The 19,871-nt window shown below is 39.7% G+C and overlaps 1 protein-coding gene and 1 non-coding gene across 7 annotated transcripts in view; both read right to left on the reverse strand.

The window, feature by feature from the left end:
• Nucleotides 1-19,871, reverse strand: part of TMCC1 (transmembrane and coiled-coil domain family 1) — a 258,804-nt gene that overhangs the window by 218,731 nt on the left and 20,202 nt on the right. The window lies entirely within an intron of this gene.
• Nucleotides 14,974-15,075, reverse strand: LOC116637266. Its single transcript, XR_004300450.1, has one exon. It is a non-coding gene; the product is annotated as a U6 spliceosomal RNA (small nuclear RNA).

The following is a 19,871-nucleotide window of genomic DNA, read 5'->3' on the forward strand; positions in this document are numbered from 1 at the left end:
AAAAAAAAGAAGAAGAATGTAGCAGGAGGGGAAGAATGAAGGGGGGGAAATCGGAGGGGGAGAAGAACCATGAGAGACGATGGACTCTGAAAAACAAACTGAGGGTTCTAGAGGGGAGGGGGTTGGGGGGATGGGTTAGCCTGGTGATGGGTATTGAGGAGGGCACGTTCTGCATGGAGCACTGGGTGTTATGCACAAACAATGAATCATGGAACACTATATCTAAAACTAATGATGTAATGTATGGGGATTAACATAACAATAAAAAAATTAAAAAAAAAAAAATGTAAGACCTTGTAATATCTTAGTCCCTAAAACCAAAAGAAAGCCTACTTTATATCCAACACACTGATGTTAACAATATCTACTTAGGCCAGAGCTAAAATACAGATATTTAATTTCCCATTTTGTCTTCCTATAACACAAAGCCCATTCATGAAATAACTTGCGTCCAAAATACTGGCACTTGCTGCTGAGATGAAGCAAAGGTTTAATCACTGGACAGCATTCACAGAAAATTAAACCAGTGAACCTAAGACCTGTTCAACAGTGGGGTTTCTTGGGGTTGAGTTTTTTTCCCCTCCCAGAGCAACCTAAACAACAATTTTCCAAACTATACTCACAATGCATTCATTCCCAGGTCACCACTCAGAAGCATATAAATAAACCACTGCACAGCCAGAGTCAACCAAACCTATTTTGACAGATCCAGGACAACCAATTGCAAAGATTCTGAATATGCACCCCCACAGACCTAGGTAGCACCAGCCCTTGGCTCCAGCATATGTTCCTTTCCTTCCTGTAGGACTAGTTCTGGCTTTTGAGGAAAAAGAAATAAAGCTGTCAGTTGAGTGGATCAAACATCCAGCAGGGTGAGTAGAAAAAGACTGTCCTATAAATTCTGTCAAACATCTGCTCAATCGAAATCAAGGCAACTCAGCTATAAAAGACAACACAACAAATTCAGTATACTTATAATCTTTTTTTTAATCTTTTTAAGATTTATTTATTCATTTAGAGAAAGAGAGAACATGCACGAGAGTGCGCTAGCGGAGGAAGAGGGAGAGAGGGGGAGAAAGAGAATCTCAAGCGGCCTCCGGCTGAGTGCAGAGCCCGGATCTCATGACGCTGAGATCTGACCTGAGCGGAAATGAGTTGGACGCTTAAACAACTGAGCCATCCAGGAGCCCCCAATATATTTAATCTTTTTAAAGATCAAAAGAGGGGCGCCTGGGTGGCTCAGTCGTTAAGCGTCTGCCTTCGGCTCAGGTCGTGATCCCAGGGTCCTGGAATCGAGCCCCGCATCGGGCTCCCTGCTCTGTGGGGAGCCTGTTTCTCCCTCTCCCACTGCCCCCGCTTTGTTCCCTCTCTCGCTGTGTCTCTCTCCGTCAAATAATAAAATCTTTAAAAAAAAAAAAGATCAAAAGAATACGAAAATATTCAGAGATGCTACTTCATCCCATTACAAATGAGCTAGCATAGAGAATATAACTCAAAGTCAAATAATACAGTATTTTATGTTGATTCCATTAGACAACATGCTTCTGAGGTAATTTATGTCTTAACATTTTATAAAATTGTAGAATAAAAATAGAAGGCTTATGGAAGGGGAAGAGATTGCTGGGTAGGGGGAGTATAGTATTAATTGACTGCAAATATCAATTTAAAACATAGCCTTAATTATTTGCCCACACACAGGAAACATGAGCAGGAGAACAATGTTTCTGGAAAGCACTAAAATTTCTGATTCAATCATTCATCCAGCAAGTAATTACCCAATACCTATTCCTTGGTTAAAACTGCAGTATATATACTAAACTATAAAAATGTAAAAGATAAGAAAAGTACCTGTAAGCATACCTATATGGAAAAGCGATTTCCACACATGTACCTTAAGAACAAAATAATACAAACTAAACACAATATAAATCTAAGCTGTGAGTTTTCTTCACTAAGATATCTTTTAGCTATCACCATAAGGTACTTCAAGTTCTATACATCTAACACCTAACTCATGACCTTCCCCTAAAAAAAAATAATAATAATAAACTTATCTCTTTCAGTGCTCTTTTTCTCAATGAAAGGAACTAAGTTGCTTAAGCCAGAAACCTCAGAGTCCTCACTCTCCCCCTTCATATTCTACCAATCACCAAATTCTGCTATGTCTCCTAAATATTCTTGAATGAATTCCTTTCTATCCTCTCCACCAATACCACTCTAAGTAAGCTACCATCACCTCTCACCCAAACTAGACTAACTTCTTAAGCAATAGCCTGCACCCACTCTGATACCCCTTCAATCCATTCTCTTGCAGTATAAAGTCTTCTCAACAAAAGCATGTATGAGGGGCACCTGGGTGGCTCAGTCGTTGGGCGTCTGCCTTTGGCTCAGGTCATGATCCCAGGGTCCTGGGATCGAGCCCCGCATCGGGCTCCCCACTTAGCGGGAAGCCTGCTTCTCCCTCTCCCTCCCCCTGCTTGTGTTCCCTCTTTCGCTGTGTCTCTCTCTGTCAAATAAATAAATAAAATCTTTAAAAAAAAAAACAAACAAACATATATGACCTTGTCCTTTATTGTTTAAAACCCTTTAATGGTTCCTCATTCTTCTTAGAATAAAGGCAAAAACTTCTCAACATTACCTATAAAAACTTGCATGGGCAGGCTTATCTCTCCACCTTAAACCATGTTCCTTTTCCCTCTAGCTCTCAGTTCTCAGGCCACGGTAGCCTTAATTAAGAGTCCTCATTTCACCATTTTCCCTTCTGCCACAGGGCCTTTGCACCTACTCTTATTTTTGTCTGGACAACCATCCCTCCTCTCTTTGCCAAGTTAACATCTATTCTTCCTTCAAATCATAACACAAATACTTCTTGAGGATGCATTTTCTAATCTAGTCAAATTTCATTAATATCACTTATCCCACTGTCACCATTTTAATTTAGCTTTTAATTTAATATTAATACTTACCTCCTCCACTACTGGTTCCATAGGGGATGGTATCACATTAGGTTGTTTTACACATTATATCCCCAATGGCTGGGTAGTTCAATAGAAACATACTGCATGAATGAACAAAAACATGAACCATGTTCAAGAACCACTGAACATGGCCTAGACTAATTAAGTCAAAGTTCAGTTGCCAACAATCACAAAACATTCAATACAGGTCATGTTCCCACCATCATAATCCTTACTATATTTAATTTTCTTTAGCAAGGTCCCTTTAGCAGGAATAATAAAGTTTATTTAGCATAGGCCTTCTTCCAGTGGCTTCCTATTTAAAGGAAAAACCAGGGGCGCCTGGGTGGCTCAGTCGTTAAGCGTCTGCCTTCGGCTCAGGTCATGATCCAGGGTCCTGGGATTGAGCCCCGCATCAGGCTCCCTGCTCAGCAGAAGACTGCTTCTCCCTCTCCCACTCCCCCTGCTTGTGTTCCCTCTCTCGCTGTGTCTCTCTCTGTCAAATAAGTAAAATCTTTAAAAAATAAAGGAAAAAACCATCGAAAAGTCAAACTCCATTGATACTCTAAAATACAGCAACCTAAATGGTTTGATTAGTTTTCATAACAAAATCACTGATACTGTCCCAAAGCAAAGACAAATCTCTGGTTTATCTTGAAGTCTGAGCCTTTTACTCAACTTATCTCAAGATAAATTACTGAAAATAAAAATCTACTAAAAATTAACACTTAAAGAAGTTAAAATCTCTAGACACTTAAAAAAATGTTCAGTGAGAAAAGCAGAAGAAAGCAGGGCAATGTTTGGATGAAAAACCCTTTTCCACCATACAAAACAAGAAGACAGACATCTTCCCCATGAATTCTGGCAAGGTCAATTCCCACCCTTATTCACAAAATTCTTGGATAGCTTCCTTGGCCTAAAAAAAAACCCACGCTATTTCACAGTGACTGAGTAAAGCCTGGGTATGGATATGGTTACTTAGGGGACTTGCCTATTTTCATGGTAAGCAAACAATTCCCTATGGTGTTTCAACAATTCTAAGTCATAAAAACAGTGGGTATTATAATTCATGACAAAACAAAAAAAGCAAATAAAGTAAGATATCCTGTTACAAGCAGAGTCTACAGCAACAGAAATTATTAACAACTTAGGAGAAGATGAACATCTATCGAGAAATTATGAGAGCTAAAGAAACACTGGTTATTAAGATTCCAAAATGGCCAAATGACTTGCATGAAAATTTAGTTAACAAACCTTCCTCATCAATATTATTAATCTCTTCAAACAAGGTCAACAAAAGACTGCCAAAGCAAACAATCTAGAACTATGATTTTATTCTGAGAGAAATTGTACATTCTGCTAAAAACAACTTTATCAACGCACAGACCTTTCACTTTTATGATTTTTCTCACATAAATTTTTCTTAAATTTTGGGCATCTACGACCACTTTTTGATAGAAAAAGAACGAATAAGCAATAAAAAAATATTAGTGGTCTCATTACATTGCTGGTAGGAATGTAAAATGGTGTAGCCGTTATGGAAAAGTTTGGCAGTTTCTTATAAAATTAGACATGCAGTTATCATACCTGCCAGCAATCTCACTCCTTGGCATTTATCCCAGAGAAATGAAAACATATGTTCATGTAAAAACTTGTACATGAATGTTCATAGCAGCATTATTGGTAATACCCTAAACTGGAAACAGGAATGTCCCTGAATAGATCAATGCTTAAACAAACTCTGGTACATCCATACCATGGAATACTACTCAGTAATTAAAAGGGAGGAGCAATTGGATAGATCTCAAGTGCATCATGCTTAGCAAATAAAAAAAGCCAATCTCAAAAGGTTATATGACTCCCGTTTATACAGCATCCTCAAAACGATAAAACTACAAAGATGGAGAATTGATTACTAGTTGTCAGGGGACAGGGACAAGGACCGGATGGAGGTAGTTTCCCAAAATAAAACAATGTTTTGAATTTATGCAATAAACATTAATTGCCCTTGGACTTTCAAGTTTTAACTGTGGCCCTGTCTCCAGTGAAATTATTTGCTACTTTCCCCTTCACCTAGCTGATTCACTAAATTAGCAGCAGCTAGTAAGGCAAAACATGGCAATGAGGTACTTCTGTCTCTGAGTCATTAAGATATTCTTACAGGAAGTTTAAGGACAGTGAGGTGCAAAGTTAAGTCTCAAAATCCAATCTTAGCTGGTTAACAGAACATCTGGCTGTTGGCACCGAACATGGAAAGGCTATGTATAGAGGCAAATGGCACACTGATAGCGTTTACTAAAAAAATAAAGTCAAATGGACATAACATTACTGCATTTTGATCCTAGACCTTGTTAACTGATTAAAAGGCACACCTTACTTGAGTTAACAGTTTTTCAAGGAGAACTATTACCATATTAAATGCACACAATTCCAAAAAAATTAAAATGTAAAAAAGCATTCCTTTTAAAATTGACAAAGCTGGGGGTGGAGGGGGAGCCTGGGGTGGCTCAGTTGGTTAAGCATCTAACTTCGGCTCCAGTCATGATGTCAGGGTCCTGGGACAAAGCCTCGCTTTAGACTCCCAACAGGGAGTCTGCTTCTCCCTCTTTCTCTCCCTCTGCCCCTCCCCCCACTCATGGGTGTGCTCTCTTGTCAAATTTTTTTTTTAAATACTGACAAAGCAGGGGATTTAAGAAATACCACCAATGTACCTAACTAACACCTTTCATTTACTCCTAATTTTTCTAACTCAGAGTTGGGACAAAAACAGAATTCCGGGACCTTTACTTACCCCAAAATCTATCAGGTGTTTCTAGAGGCAATTAGAGATAATATTTACAATAACCTATCACTGAAAGCTAATAGTGCAAAGATGTGGTAAGAATGTAAGCCTGAGCTCTACCCAAAAGGAAAAGTTTCAAAGTATTGCAGCACCAACCATCATTAACTAATTTGCTAACCTTCAATATCCTCATGGGTTACCACAGTACCTACCCCCACAGAATCATTGTGAAGATTAAAGGTAAAACACTTGGAACAGGGTCTGGTATGCATGAAAATTAATAAAGGGAAACCTCACTAAAACGGAGTCAGGAGGCCAGTGGGAGGGGACCTCTTATGCCCTACCACTGATAATTGCAGACCCAACAGGAAGAGAGGTACTATGCAAGTCCATTACTACTTTAGCCACTGAGTTTTCTTAAGGTTAACATGCAGAATAAGCACAACTAAGTATTAACTTAAAAAAAAATTGGGACTCCTGGGTGGCTCAGTCATTAAGTGTCTCCCTTCGGCTCAGGTCATGATCCCAGGGTTCTGGGATCAAGCCTCGAATTGGGCTCCCTGCTCCGCGGGAAGCCTGCTTCTCCCTCTCTCATTCCCCCTGCTTGTGTTCCCTCTCTCTGTGTCTCTGTCAGATAAATAAAATCTTTAAAAAAAAAAAAAATTGGGGCCCCTGGGTAGTGCAGTCAGTTGAGCATCCGTCTGGGGTCATGATCTCAGGTTTTTGAGATCAGCCTGTGTGGGGCTCCAAGCTCAACAAGAAGTCCGCTAAAGTTTTTCTCTCCCTCTCACTCTACCCCTCCGCGTGCTCGCTTACTCACACGTGCGCTCTCTCTCTCTCTCAAATAAATAAATCTTTAATAAAAATTATTTCAGGGGCGCCTGGTGGCTCGTCAGTCAGGCGTCTGCCTTTGGCTCAGGTCATGTTCCCAGGGTCGTGGGATAGAGCCCCACCTCAGGCTCCTTGCGGAGAGCCTGCTTCTCCCTCTCCCTCTGCCTCTGCCCCAACCCCTGCTCATTCTTTCTCGCTTTGCTCTCTAATAAATAAAATCTTTTAAAAAATAAAAATAAAAATAATTATTTTAGGAAATGCCAGGCACCTACATAGGCAGCCGTGGCAGCAGCATCTTGGCTCCTGCTAGGAATGCTACAGCAGGTGTTTCTCATTACCCTGGGCACAACAACCTTAACTTCTTTGTGGGAGTTCTTGCCACTGGGTTTTGTTTTTTTTTTCTCAATCTGGTAAGAAAAGGAAATCACCAATCAAGCCTAATCATAAATTTACAGGAAGTTGGAAGAATCAGTAAGTTGAAGACAAAAGACAATCATATGAAACTACTGTTGTTTCTAGATTTAGAGACTGCTTTTTATAGCATCACCTCATATTTGTATATCACATTGTAGTTTCAAATTCCTTCTTAACACATTATCTCATTGATCCTCACAACAATCCTGTAAGATCCTTGCTGTTACTTCACATTTTACAGATAAGGAAAATGAGGCTTAAGTGGTATGTTGAAGGTCACACAACCAGCAAGTAGAAGAGCTGGAATTTAAACTCAACTACTCTATCAGAGCTGCCTCTCTAAATGGGGTAAGTTTTACAATGCTGATACTAGTTTTTGACCAGCATCCTCCATGATATTTCAGCAAATCATTAACAGCCTCAAGGCATAATGAAAATTTAGACTAAATCCAAGAATCACAGGACTTTAAGGATCATTTTAATGTAATCTCTCATTTTACATATGCTCTTATAAAAAGAAAATATTTTTAGTACTCAAGATCAAAAAAATTTTTGTTTAATGTTCTCATGTTTCAACACCTACAAGCATTTGTGGAGATCAAAAGTCTGAGGAAAAGAATAAAAGAATTAAAACATACAAACCCCAAGTTACCCTCTGTTTTGCCTGATTACCTCTTCATTTCCAACATATTTGTTGAGGGGACAAAAAGACTCTTACTGATAGGCACACTTCAAATTTAAGATTTTTTTTCTGATAGTCCACATAAAAACTTGTATACAAATGTTCATAGCAGCATTGTTCATAACAGTAAAAAAGGGAATCAAAATGTCAATTCATTAATAAATATGGTATATCCATAAAATGGACTATTATTTGGCAATAAAAAAGAACTGACATATACTACAGAATGGCTAAACTATGAAAACATGCTAAGTGAAAGAAGCCAGTCAGAAAAGACCACATTTTGTTTAAGTTCATTTATATGAAATACCCAGAATAGGCATGGAGACAGAAAATGGTTACCTAGGGTTAGGACAGAGGGCGAAAATGGGAAAAGACTGCTAAATGTGTACAGAAGCTCTTTTTGGGGTGATCCAAATACTCTGGAAATGGTTGTACAACTCTGAATATTATAAAAACCACTGATGTGTACACGTTAAATGGGTAAATTCTAAGGTATGTGAAAAATACCTCAACAAAGCTAATAAAACAAGATGTTAGGAAAGGGAAAATGGGTATCTGGCATACAGAAACTCTGTATTATCTTTGCTTAACTTTTCCATAAATCTAAAACTCCTAAAAGATTTAGATACATAAATTAGTAAACAAGATTACATAATAAATAGCTCAAGTCTGAGGTATAGACTAAAGTAGCATCGCAAAACTTTAGAAAGATTCAGTGTCTCGGACAAAAAGGTGAATAAATATTAGATGTAAAAAATGAGGTTAGGCCTTGTTCACAGGGTTACACAATAGCACAGGTACAGGAACAACAGAACCCACAGACCTGGAACAAGCTCATCATTCATTTGGCTAACCACCTTCCTTCTCCCCTACCTACATACAACTTTCCAAATAAATTTACTTTCAAACAACCCAAAAACTTCTAGAAAAAGAGTCTACACAGAAAAGAAAATGCTGGTAAACAATACTGCCACCTTATCAATGTAAAACTACTCCCTCTTCACCTTGGATTAAGATTTTATTAGAAAGACATTTTAACACAATTATGCCTTATCTATTTCTAAAGATTAAAGACCTTACTCTCTACATATCAGACCTTAGTATAGGGTTCAAGACTCAAATTACTGATGAAACATAAAGGATGTCAAGATTTGTTGTTATTGGCTTCTTAAAATGAATAATAAAGCACTCAAAGTGTTCAAAAAAGGATTTTGACTGGAAAGGGGCATAAAGAAACTTTCTGAGGGAAAGAAAATATTCTACACCTTAATCAGATTGGTGTTTATAATTGTATATATACAGCTATATGCATAAGCAAAAATTCACTGAGCTATGTATACCTTAAATGTGTGCATTTACTGGAAATTACACAGTTTTAAAAATGGAATTTAAAAAAATAGTATTCCACAGAATTATCTCATTATCCCAAAGCATATGATGTAGTAAGAGTCAGATTTTCATCTTCTTTTAGTAAAAAGAATCAAGCACAGAGAAGTAAAGCAATCTTCTTTGGCATCTCAAAATCAAGAAGAAAAACAGGTCTCCCAACTCTGTTCTATCCCAATCTAACCTTTGTGCCTCAAAGACAATGAGATTGAATCTTGAGATTCTTCTGAGAGTGAGAAAAGACAAGAGGGCAAACCAATCCTAGTTTAATCAACATACTCACCATCCCCAAATGCCATATCCTTATTCTCCAAAGAGAAAATTATTTAAGTAAATTCTATGCCCAATGTGGGGCTCGAACTCAAGACCCTGAGATGAAAGTCACATATTCTACCAACTGAGCTAGCCAGGCACCCCAAGAGAAAATTATTTTTATCTAGAACTAGTTATGAAATAATACAAAGAATGCAAAAGAAGTTCTCAGGTTCACACTCCCTCTAAAAACTGTCATGATGCTACCTTGTGCTTCATTCTGTAGTTTTTTCCAAGGGAGTTCCTAAGGCACCATACTCTCTTGCTTTAAGTTTTGGCCATTTATTTACATGTCTAGAGTGAGAAAGCAAAGAGTATGCAGGTTAGGCCTCAATGGACTAAGATGAAGTATGGCTTTTATTTCAGTTATAAAATTTCGGCGTTGGTCTAGATCTGAGCAGCCAATTATTCATTTACTAAATGAACTAAATCCTAAAATAGTTAAGGGACTTACCTAAGCCTTCACAGCTAACAAGTGGCAGAGTCAAAGTTGAATCCGGCCTTCCATTCGCCATACCACACCTATACCTTTGCCCAGTTAGAAGTGGCATACTATCTTACCTGAAGTGATAATTACACTCGGGGGGTGGGGGAATAGTTCTTATTATCCAAATTCTCATACCCATCTCTCTCACGGCACTAATATTTTAATTAATTTATAATCAGAATTATAACTGTCAAGCAAGTTACAGTCAGTACATTCTTTTCTCAGCTGTAAAATCCCCTTGGTAAACTGAATTAGTACCAAAAGGTTATCTGGTACATAAATAATCAAGGCAAACTGAGAAGGATAGTTTTAAAGAATATATGCAGCAAGTTCTTCATGGCATACCAATCTTACTTCACCAAGACATTCATACAGCCATTTATCCGATCAGCAAACACTTAACTGCCTACTACATGTCAGACTCTGTATTAGACCTAAGGAAAACAAAGATATAGATACAAGGGACTTTGGTTTACGTAGGCAAACAAACAACAGATTGTGGTAAGGGTTATGATGGGACAGCCAAGGTGCCACTGATGCCCAGAGGAGCAACATCTACTGTAATCTGGAGGGTCAGTGAAGTCACACCAGCTTCTCACTCTCCCAAGCAATAATATTTGCTCTAGAAGCTCAAGTTTCTCCTTCTTGAAATACACTACTTTAAACACTGGTCTCGGGGCGCCTGGGTGGCTCAGTCGTTAAGCATCTGCCTTCGGCTCAGGTCATGATCCCAGGGTCCTGGGATCGAGCCCCACATCAGGCTCCCTGCTCAGCGGGAAGCCTGCTTCTCCCTCTTGCGCTCCTCCTGCTTGTGTTCCTGCTCTCGCTGTCTCTCTCTGTCAAATAAATAAAATCTTTAAATAAATAAATAAATAAATAAATAAATAAAATAAAATAAACACTGGTCTCTTATTGACATAAAAGTCTCCAAAACCTATGTCTGAGACAAAAGAAAAACAGCATTACAATATTATCCTATTTATGTAAAATTATGTTATATTCATATACCTGTATGTGGATACATTTTCAAAGAGACATTTATGGAAGGATATTTACAAAAACTTTAATGGTAATCATTCCTGTGGGATGGAATTTCAGATTGCTTCAACTTCTTTACTCTACCCTACCCAGCAGGGATGCCTGGCTGGCTCAGTCAGTGGAGCATGTGACTCTTGATCTCAGAGTCAAGAGTTCAAGCCCCAAGATGGGTGGAGAGATTACTTAGATTTAAAAAAAGAATACTGCTGTAGTTTTTTATTCTACTGTAACCAAGGTGAGAACAGGGCAAGCACACAGACCAGAGTTGAATAAACTATCACTATACTTATATCAACCTGTCTCCCTTATTATTATTTGTCACATGGGGGACATTAATGCAGCATACTTGGTACCTTTTATTTACACTTGTAAGAAGGGCCACTTCTGGGAAAGTTTCTGGAGACACAAGAAAGATAGATGGGGACCAAAAATAAACGGGCTATAATCGCAATGCTAAGATGTTTAGACTTCATTCTGTGGGTGACAGAAAAAGAGGGGTTTTTGACCTAAAAACTAACAATCAACTCCACTTTTTTACAAGGTATCTGGTAGCAGCTAGAATGCATAAACAGGAAATGACATAAAGACAAAGAGATGTGCTAAAAAGCTGTGGCTAGGGGCGCCTGGGTGGCTCAGTCGTTAAGCGTCTGCCTTCGGCTCAGGTCATGATCCCAGGGTCCTGGGATCCAGCCCCGCATCGAGCCCCGCAATGAGCCACGCATTGGGCCCCGCGTCGGGCCCCGCATGGGGCTCCCTGCTCAGCAGGAAGCCTGCTTCTCCCTCTTCCACTCCCCCTGCTTGTGTTCCCTCTCTCTCTGTCTCTCTCTGTCAAATAAATAAATAAAACCTTTAAAAAAAAAAAAAAAAGAAAAAAAAGCTGTGGCTCTACGTTTTAAAAAAACCTAGAGAAATGCAAATTTTTATTCAGCACTATCTCTGGTGGATGAGAATAGAGGCAGTCTCCTACTTTCAGCGTTATACATTTCTATAATCCTTGCACTTCTTAAAATAAGTATGTATTATATTTATAACCAGAAAAAATAAGAATGACTTTCACAATAACTCAAAGGAGATGCAGGGGAAATGATGAAAGCTTGGATTATAAGCTCTATAAGGGCAAGAAACTGATCTTATTTACCACTATATCCCTAATAACTTGTACAGTACCTAGTACATAACAGGTGCTCAATAAATGTGCCAGAATAAATGAAAGAATGAATGAGGGAACAAATGTACATCCTAAAGACTCAATAAAGAAGAAACGTTTCAGAAGTATAATACACATCTGTTGGTCAACATAAAGGCCAGGAATAGGAAGAAATTAAAGATAACTCCAAGTTTTACAGACTATTTGGCTAAGTGAACTATGAACCATTAATCAAGATAAGTAAAACTAGAGGAGGTATAGGTATACAGGAATGCAAAGAGATCGTGGCAAAATGTCCACAAACCTGTTATTGACTCTCACATTCTTTTTTTTTTTAAAGATTTTATTTATATTTTTTTGAGAGAGAGAGAGAGAGAGAGGGAACACAAGCAGGGGGAACAGCAGAGGGAGAGAGAGAAGCAGGCTTCCCGCAAAGCAAGGAGCCCGATGCGGGGCTCGATCCCAGGACCCTGGGATCATGACCTGAGCCGAAGGCAGACGCTTAACCGACTGAGCCACCCAGGCGCCCCTGACTCTCACATTCTTAAGAGCAGAACAGGACAGGCAGATCAAAATAAAATACGTCCACTCTTCTGGTGGCCCTGATACCCTGATTTTTTTTTAAAGATTTTATTTATTTATTTGAGAGAGAGAGCATGAGCAAGGAGAGAGGCAGAGGGAGACGAGAAACAGACTCCCTGGTGAGCAGGGAGCCTGACGTGGGGCTGGATCCCAGGACCCTGGGATCATGACCTAAGCCAAAGGCAGATGCCTAACTTACTGAGCCACCCAGGCGCCCCTGATACCCGATTTTTGCCCCACTGATTTTTAAACTTAGATTATGAAATAAAAACACCTTCGGCTTCAGAGTCTTCAACTCTCATTTGCTTCCTAATAGCATACAAAGGCTCACAGTTATATTTTTACTATTTGCTACAAATTCTGGACTCACAAATCCAGGCCAGATCAGAATTTCAATACACTTGGCATTATTTACCATAAAAATACAAAATTCATATACTGGTTTATTTAATATTAACCACTGCCAAACTAATATAAAGTAATGGTTTGTCACTGACTTTTTAAAGTTTTGGTTTGAAACTTTTGAAAAAATTAATGTTTGGGAGAGTACTCTTTATCAATAGACAATGTTTTTACAGATGTTTATTCTCACAATAGGACAGAAAAAGTTATTTTTGAATACTTTTTTCATCCTATTCCAGGATTACAACATAATACTTCCAACTGTCCTCAACTATGCAAGTTTCTTCCCCCTCTAGTTCATTCTACCTATGAGATGGGGTCTCCGCATTTCCTTTGTTTTAGCTCTACCTCTAGAAATCCATCCTCCCTATCTCAAACTGGCTTTATCTAAAAACTAATTTCAAAAGGTCAACAAATGGGTTAGGCTAGTCTCTTAAATGCAGAGACACAAAATATAAGACTAATTTGTCTCCATGCTTTTATTCATGTTATTTTTCATACCTGCAGTCATCCCTTTTTTCCAACGTTTATCCAAATAAAAGCCGCGGATCATATCCTCCTAACCACTTCAGCACTCACCTATTCTCTACCTTCTTTGAATTCCCATAATACAAATTAGTGGCCTTCAAAAGTTAGCTATGGGGGCGCCTGGGTGGCTCTCTGGGTTAAGCAACTGCCTTCAGGTCAGGTAACGATCCCAGGGTCCTGGAATCAAGCCCCACATCCGGCTCCCTGCTCAGAGGGGAGCCTGCTTCTCCCTTTCCCTCTGCCTCTCTCTCTCTGTCAAATAAATAAATAAAATCTTTGGGGGAAAAAAGTTAGCTATGTTTTCCTCTCTCTACCTGGAAAAAGTAAGCTTCTTGAAGAGATATGTCATATCAATACTGAGTACACAGTTGGCATTCAATACATACTTACTAACTCAATGGTGGCTCTGAATCTGTATCTTAAGATTTTTGGCTTCCTAACCTTCCTTTGCTTCCACATTGCCATATACCAGAAATAAAATACACTGTTTTGGTTTTCATTTTACTAACAGATATTAGACTATCTTAACGCTAAATTTATTTTACTTTTTAAACAGCCAAATCTGGGGCGCCTGGGTGGCTCAGTTGGTTAAGTGACTGCCTTCGGCTCAGGTCATGATCCTGGAGTCCCGGGATCGAGTCCCGCATCGGGCTCCCTGCTCAGCAGGGAGTCTGCTTCTCCCTCTGACCCTCCCCCATCTCGTGTGCTCGCTCTCTCTCTCAAATAAATCAACAAAAATCTTTAAACAGCCAAATCTGTCATCTTATTTTAGGACCACAAGAAAGAAAAGCTTAGGGACGCCTGGGTGGCTCAGTCAGTGAAGCGGCTGCCTTTGGCTCAGGTCATGATCCCAGGGTCCTGGGATTGAGTCAGGCTCCCTGATCAGCGGGGAGCCTGCCTCTCCCTCTGCCTGCCACTGCCAGTGCTTGTGCTCGCTCTCTCTCTCTCACAAATAAATAAATAAAATCTTAAAAAAAAAAAGCTTAACTATTAAAACACTGTAAAAGAAACCACTTTGCAAAGTAAAAGAAATTAAACTCTAAAATCATTTTAGAAATTTGACAATCGTAATACTGTACACTTCTTCAGTATTATTTACATTCTTTGTCAAAATATGACATAAACAAGTTTTTTTTTTTCTTTTTAAATTATTTTATTCAAGAAGGTGGGGAGGACAGACAGGGGGCTGAGCTGAGCCCTGAGTCTCTAAAAATATGGAATACTTAGGGGCACCTGGGTGGCTCAGTCGTTAAGCGTCTGCCTTTGGCTCAGGTCATGATCCCAGGGTCCTGGGATCGAGCCTCGCATCAGACGCCCTGCTCCGCGGGAAGCCTGCTTCTCCCTCTCACACTCCCCCTGCTTGTGTTCCCTCTCTTGCTGTGTCTGTGTCAAGTAAATAAAATCTTTAATAAATAAATAAATAAAAATATGGAATACTTCACCAATTTCCATGTCATCCTTGTGCAGGGGCCATGCTAATCTCTGTATCATTAACATGGGGAAAATCGAGCTCAGCGGGGAGTCTGCTTCTCCCTCTGATCCTCTTCCCTCTCACGCTCTCTGTCTCTCATTCTTTCTCTCTCAAATAAATAAATAAAATCTTAAAAAAAAAAAAAAAAAGCAAGCAAGCTATTAGTTGACAAACACCTAGTCCCATCCTAGTATGAGTAGAAAACCTAAGGTAACTCTCCCAGAGTAAAGAAAAAAACATATGGCCAAGCAAGTAACTGAAGCCACAGGGGGTGGGTTATTTCACAACTCTTTCCAATTCAGCCTATCTGGTGATTGACTCTGTGTATGCTTGTTTTCAAGAAAGTGACTTAAAGGCCATACTGAAAGTAAATTTTTTTAAAAGTAAGGCCAGGAATGAATTGAGTCGCTGAATCAGAAGTAGAAGGGATTCTCACAATTTTAAAGATGAGGAATGAGACTCTAATTAGGTCACACAGGTAGCTGGAAGCAAAGGTTAGAACCAAGGCTTCTAACTTCTAGAAAAGGTATTTACTGAGTACCTAATATGATGGAGAAGTCTGCTAGGTACTGTATTAGACCAGTGCCCACTCCTGTTTACCAAGACACTTTCCATGGATGTTCAAAAACATTTAAAACATTAAATTAAGGCTGGGGCACCTCGGTGGCTTAGTCGGTTGAACGTCCGACTCTTGATTTTGGCTTAGGTCATCATCTCAGGGTCGTGATCTAAGGGTTATGGGATCCAGCTCCACATTGGGCTCCCGCTCAGTGGGGAGTCTGCTTGAGTTTCTCTCCCTCTGCCCCATGCCCCCGTTGCACTCATGTGCTCATTTGCTCGCTCTCTCAAATAAATAAATCTTTAAAAAAAAGTAGTCTTGGGGCGCCTGGGTGGCTCAGTCGTTAAGTGTCTGCCTTCGGCTCAGGTCATGATCCCAGGGTCCTGGGATTGAGCCCCACATCTGGCTCCCTGCTCAGCGGGAAGCCTGCTTCTCCCTCTCCCACTCCCCCTGCTTGTGTTCCCTCTCTCGCTGTGTCTCTCTCTGTCAAATAAATAAAATCTTCAAAAAATATATATATATATATATATTTAAAAAAATAAAAAATTTTAAAAAGTAGTCTTAATAAAACATTAATTAAGGTGTACATTCTAAGGAAATTTCTGTATTAGGACAAGACGGTGTCCACATCTCTAAAAAGCATTTTAAGTTAAAATAAGCAGGCAAAGGAGGGAAAAAAAAAAAAAAAAAAACCTTAAAGTAGGAAAGAATTTAAAATTTCACACAAATTACCTTTCCTGTCCTGACTGTTTACCATTAAAAAGAGTAAGACCGGGGCGCCTGGGTGGCTCAGTCGGTTAAGCAGCTGCCTTCGGCTCAGGTCATGATCCCAGAGTCCTGGGATCGAGTCCCGCATCGGGCTCCCTGCTCAGTAGGGAGCCTGCTTCTCCCTCTCCCTCTGCCTGCCTCTCTGCCTACTTGTACTCTCTCTCTCTGTCAAATAAATAAATAAAAATCTTCAATTAAAAAAAAAAAAGGAAAAGTAGTTTCCTATTAAAAAAAAAAGAATAAGACCATCAAAATCACCTCTACCCAAATTTCATGACCCAATAGTTTAAGAAAAGTGAGCCTATTCCTGTTGGAAAAATGATGGTTTTGTCACATCACACTGAAGAATTAGTTTTGTCACAGGATTAGAGTACAGCCATCTGAGGACACAAGTCTAGGCAGAGAAAAGAAACAATACTGGAATTTGATAAAGACCCCTCAAGAATATGGCATTTGGCTCTTTTTTTTTTTTTAAGATTTTATTTATTTATTTGACAGAAAGAGACACAGCGAGAGAGTGAACACAAGCAGGGGGAGAGGGAGAAGCAGGCTTCCCGCGGAGAGGGGAGCCCAATGCGGGGGCTCGATCCCAGCATCCTGGGATCATGGCCTGAGCCGAAGGCAGACGCTTAATGACTGAGCCACCCAGGCTCATTTTGCTGTTTCAAAGTTTAGCTCATTTAGCATTTAGCTGTTTCAATGCCACCTTTCATCTAAAGATTTCAAAACAACTATTATTTACATTACCAAGAATCAAAATGGTGGCACGATGGCCCAATAAAGAAACATATCAATGACCCAGAAGGAATTCAACACTAATGTTCTAAAACTTAGCCCTCTGTTCTAAAAAACAGTATCTAGTTACTGTTGGCCCTTGAACACGAGGGGGTTAGGGGCGCCAACATCCTGTGGAGTCAAACATCTGCATATAACTTTTAACTCCCTAAGAACTTAACTACTAATAGCCTACTGTTGACTGGAAGCCTTACCAACAACATAAACTGTGATTAACACATATTGTGTACATTATATGCATTATATACTGTATTCTTAAGATAAAGTAAGCTAGAGAAAAGGAAATACTAAGAAAATAAGAAAAAGTACATTTACAGTACTATGTTTTTATCAAAAAAAAAAAAAAAATCCCATGTGTAAGCAGACCTGCATTAAGTTTACACCCATGTTGTCTGAGGGTCAACTGTATCTGGATTTTGTCCCTCATTCCAGGCAAAGAACTCCTAAAACCCTTGGAATTTCATGATAGGAGTGTCTTTTGTTATTCATAACAAGTCTCTTTCAACCACACAGCAGTTTATGCTAACGAGGTGACTCTTGGTGGACCCCTACATAGCTCAAGATGGGAACTGGTTGTCAGAGGGACCAACCACATGATTTGAGGGTTGAAACTTTCAGGCCCCATCCCTCAATATGGGGAAAGGGAGAGGCTGGAGAATAAGTTAATTACCAATGCCAATGATTTAACCAATCATTCCTAGGTAACAGAACCTTCCCAAAAACCCCTCAACAACAGGGTTCAGAGAGCTTCTGAGTGAGTGAACACACTGAGGTACAGAGAAGGCAGGGAAACTCCCCATACTTACCCTATGCATCCTCTCCACTTGGCTGTGTCTGAGCTGCATTCTTTTTAAGCCTTTAAACATAGGTAAAGTGCTTTTTCCAAGTTCTGTGAGTCATCCCAGCAAATTACTTAAGCTAAGGAGGGATCATGGAAACCCCAGAACTTTTTGCAAAGCTGGAAAGAAGTACAGGTGGCCCAGGACTTGCAACTGGTGTCTACAATGGGGGCAGTCTTGTGGAACTGAGCCCTTTACCTTGTAGGATCTGACACTTTAACTCCAGGTACACAGTGTCAGAACTGAATTCAAATGTTGGACTGGTGTCAGAATTGGAGAACTGGTTGTGGTGTGGAAAAACCCACACACAAGTAGTTATTACTTCCAGTGTTTTTTTTTTTTTTTTTTAAGATTTTATTTATTTATTTGTCAGAGAGAGAGACAGAGCGCAAGCAGAGAGGCAGGCAGAGGGATAAGCAGGCTCCCCGCTGAGCAAGGAGCCCAATGCAGACTCGATCCCAGGACTCTGGGATCATGACCCGAGCTGAAGGCAGACACCTCCAATATATATTTATAAAACTTAAAGATACAAATGGATTTGTTGATACCATCTCCCAGTTTACCTTGCTGGACATGTATAAATAGAAGACTCAAAAAATTAAGTAATGTTGTCAGAATAGTTGCTACTAATAATAATTAGTAATAATTTTATGTCATGGGGCATCAGGGTGGCTCAGCTGGTCAAGCATCTGCCTTCGGCTCAGGTCATAATCTCAGGGTCCTGGGATCAGGCCCTGCGTCTTCTCCCTCTCACTCTCCCTCTGTGCTCCCTCTAATAAATAATAAAAAATAAATGAAATAAAAGAGAAAACCTCAACTTAAAACAAAAAAATTACGTCATCTGAGGCGCCTGGCTGGCTCAATCAGTGGAGCATGTGACTCCTGATCTCAGGGTTCTGAGTTTGCGCCCCACATTGGGTGTAGAGATTACTTTAAAAAATAAAATCTTTGGGGCGCCTGGGTGGCTCAATCGTTAAGCATCTGCCTTCAGCTCAGGTCATGATCCCAGGGTCCTGGGAACGAGGGCTGCATCGGGCTCCCTGCTTGGCGGGGAGCCTGCTTCTCCCTCTCCCACTCCCCCTGCTTATGTTCCCTCTCTCACCGTCTCTCTCTCTCTGTCAAATAAATAAATAAAATCTTTAAAAATAAATAAATAAATAAAAATAAAATCTTTAAAAAATAATAATTTCATGCCATTTTTATGCCAGGCATTAACCTTAGGGTAAATTTTTTCCAGTATATGCAACTCTGAAAGACAAGTGCTGCCCCCAAGAGCAGATGAGAAAATTAAATCTCATCATTAAATTTCCCATTGCACACAGCAAGTAGCAGAGAACTAAATCTAGTTTTAAAACACAAATCCCTGCATTCTTCTACACTATGGCAACCTTTCCTTTTTATTATATAGTATAAAATTATAAACTCTCTAATAATCGTTAATTAAGAACATGTCCCAAATTATACTCTTGAAAGACTAGTCTTAAGGGGGGGGGGGGTGCCAGGTTTGAGGCTTTTGACTAACAGTGCAGCCCCCAGTCAACCTACTAACAGAAAAGCCAGAGGAAAGTAATGCTGTGCCTCTTTCTGGAGCCAAACCTTCCCCCAGCTTTATCAGTCTTCAAGCAAGTTCCCACCAGCCACTTTCCTGAACATCTGGACAACAAAGCAGCCCTCAGGAGCTGACCACAAGTCCAAGAAATTCCCAGGACTCCTAGAATGTATGTATGCCAATCTCCAGTTTCAGACCCACACACAAGTAGTTACCACAGCTTGCCGAACAGAAAGCTATTCAGGAAAGTTTGTAAGCATCCATAACACAACTGTGGCTCCTGGGAGGGAAAGCAAAGAATTCCTCTCCCAGCCTTATCTCACAATCTATTGTTAAATC

Source organism: Phoca vitulina, unplaced genomic scaffold (genome assembly GCF_004348235.1).
Source record: "Phoca vitulina isolate PV1807 unplaced genomic scaffold, GSC_HSeal_1.0 scaffold13, whole genome shotgun sequence".
NCBI classification, from domain to species: domain Eukaryota; kingdom Metazoa; phylum Chordata; class Mammalia; order Carnivora; family Phocidae; genus Phoca; species Phoca vitulina.